The sequence below is a fragment of the Trichechus manatus genome, unplaced genomic scaffold (assembly GCF_000243295.1).
Source record: "Trichechus manatus latirostris isolate Lorelei unplaced genomic scaffold, TriManLat1.0 scaffold00074, whole genome shotgun sequence".
Taxonomy (NCBI): domain Eukaryota; kingdom Metazoa; phylum Chordata; class Mammalia; order Sirenia; family Trichechidae; genus Trichechus; species Trichechus manatus.
The window spans coordinates 11333563-11336686 of NW_004444010.1; positions in this window are offsets into that span (position 1 = coordinate 11333563).

The following is a 3124-nucleotide window of genomic DNA, read 5'->3' on the forward strand; positions in this document are numbered from 1 at the left end:
ATAATCTCCAGATAAAAAATTTAATTTTAAAAATCTTACTCTATCTAACATAATGCATCCACGTGCCTTGTTGGGTAGGTTCTCCATAGGAGATAGTGTATGAGGAGGAGGGCTTACAACTTTTATAACAGTAATTGTCAGTATAAAGGACTACCAACACACTCTCTTCCAAACCTAAAAGGTATATTGCAAACCAAAGTGAGCATGGACTGAAATTTATTATAAAATATTTCAATTCTATCATTAAAGAGATAGATGTGTGCAAAAGTCAATTGCAGGCCACTTCTTATCTGGAAATGGAAGTCTGTATTGTAAAGTTAGCTTAGCTACCAGGCCATCCGGTTGATTTCTGGGCCGTGAGCTTCTTTCTCTAGAAAGGAAATTTTCTTACTGAGTGAGACTTGGATAAGACATTGAAGGGCTCTGAAACTGTGATGTCAGAGTTTATACTAAATTTCCTATTTACCCAAGTATTGTCCTCCTATCATAAAGATCTGGGCTTTCCTGCTAAGCTGTCTGACAGGTTCAAGACATTTTAAAAGTGCGTTTTGGTGATCCAGGACAACTATTACATACTTTGGCAAAGTATATTCCAAGAAATGTTCCTTGAGATCTTAAAAGTTATTCCATGAAAAGCAGTATGCCAAGGCAAATAAGTTCAGAAAAATCTTCATATTCTCTCCTTCTCTAGGAGATTCACAATGAAGATTTAGCAAGTTAAATTTCCTGAGAAGTCTTGACTTAAAGAAATCTGTTTAATTTTATTTACCAGTATTTCCGTAAAAAATTTTCCAGTAGGATATTTGTTTTTTCAGGGGATATTGTATGACCTCAAGAAAATCTGTTATTCTTTGGAATACAGTGGGGAAATTTTTCTGATAATAGATGAGAAATGACTTCAAAAAGAAAAAGTAACAAAAGAGAACTCAAAATGCAGGAAATGTTTATGTGATTCGCTTTTGATTTTGTCAGTCAAAAGAAGGTAAATTGCTCTCACTTTGGGGACCTTTCTCAACTTGATTACCCCAGGAGCATTATAAAAACAGCAATTAATAACTGCAAATCTCTAATAATTATTTAATTAAACATTAAATATATTCGTTACTGAATGGCAACAGTATAATATATGGAATATAGATAACCACTGATGTCAACATAAAAGAAATAGAGGTAATGCAAAAGGAAATATTAATTAAGATACATTATTAAAATAGAGAGGGGAGAAAATCAGCATTTTCATTTCTTCTTTATTTTCTTACATTGAACCAGAAGAAATTACTTTTGTTGTAGGCCTAAAATTGCCAAACATTGTCAATAACATATTCTTCATCCCAATAGATTCTAATATAATTTTTATTATTATTTTTATTTTACAGCTAAGAAAAATAAAAATTAAATAGTATCTTATTCATAATTACCCTGCGAACCATTGGTCCAGCTGCTTCAACCTTGATATATGTGGATGAAATTCCAAGTTTTTCCTGCTACACCATATATTCGGTTATTTTTGGTTTTGTTTTAGCTACATAATGTTTCCTATTTTGGTAAATTATTTTTTGTCATAAATTTTGTGTTTTAAACCAAAAAAATTTAACTAGCAAATTTTCTTTGAGCTTAATAGTAATTTTTTTCCCCACACATTGACACTTTAAAAATGTGTTAATTTGCATGCTTATATTCAGGTCAAACAATTTTGTTTTCATTGCTACTTTTGAATGCATTTATAAAAGTCTATTTGCAATGGTATTTTTAAGTTCAGTTTGTGAGTTATTATATCAGAGTAGAAAAAGATGTCTCTACTGTTGACTACTTCTCATTTGAACAATTATAGAGCAATTGATTTAAAATGTGTGTGTGTGTATATACACACATACTGCACACTTCGGGAAAAAAAAAAACAAGAAGAATGTATTAGATTTATTTATTACAAAACTCAAAATTTATTCTATTTTTTAAATCATCTAGGCAGAAAAGTCATATTTGGAAGAAGATTTAACTGCTTCAACTGCACTTACATTATTTAGATAAAACTAGAAAGCCTAATGCTTCTCATGGGGTTAACTCAGTCAATTGCCCTTCCCTACGACTAATCTATATTGAGAACATTCTCTGGAGTTTAATCTTTAGTCTCTCTCTAGTGAAACTATCAGCCATGCCTACAGGAAAGTGAATGTAAACATGGAGGTTTGTCATTAAAGAATATGTGAAAGTCAAACCCATGTGTGGCAGGTGAAACTTGCAGCTGTAAAACTGTAGCTTCGCCATCCATATATATTGTGTCACCTCTAGTGATTACGCTATGATCTCTATCAATAGGTAAAAGAAATGAAGAGATGGGCTGAAACAGCCCACACAGTTCAGACATTTCAGAGTCTGTAAAGTGAGTCTATCAGAGTCTAAAGAAGGGAGTGGTGATAGGTTATGCTAATGAAGGTTTTATTTAACCAACAGTGCAGTTAGATTAGGAAAAATCTTTTGTTGTTATTCTACTAAATTTCTAAATGCACCTTTATCCCAAATTTCATCAATTGAATGAGAATGAGGCAAGATTAATTTAATCCACATTAACTGACCTTTAAAGCCACTTAAACCAATCACACTTAAAAACCTCAAGAAGGTTGGTGAAGCCCGTGTTTTCCCCCAAATCATCCAAAATACACTTCATAGAACTAAAACCAGCTTTCAAAATAAGTTTATCAGCATTTGAAAATAGACAAGTCTCCTAAAAGTTTCATCTGACTCTAAGAGGTTCATATCCAAATAGCTAGAGAAACCAAACGGATGAAGCAATCAGGTGAGAACCATGGGATAGGTTTGTCCTTTCTAGAGAGGGCAGGTGCTTCTCTTCGCTGATTGTCCATATGTTGAAATGCAAAGCTAGTAATGCCTGATCAGAAAGCTTTTTTCAAAAGAAGTTGGAAATTTAAAACTGTATCTGAAATCTCCATGGCAATTACTTGAAAACATTTTAAAACGTTCCAGACTCCACGTAGTTCACACCCCTGAGGTTTAGTCATATCCGTTGCTGTGATGGAGCTGATCTATACAGGCTCTCGAGAGTTGATGGTTAACATTTCAGGAATTATGCAAGCTGATTATTAAACACAGCCATTAAATAAAAATT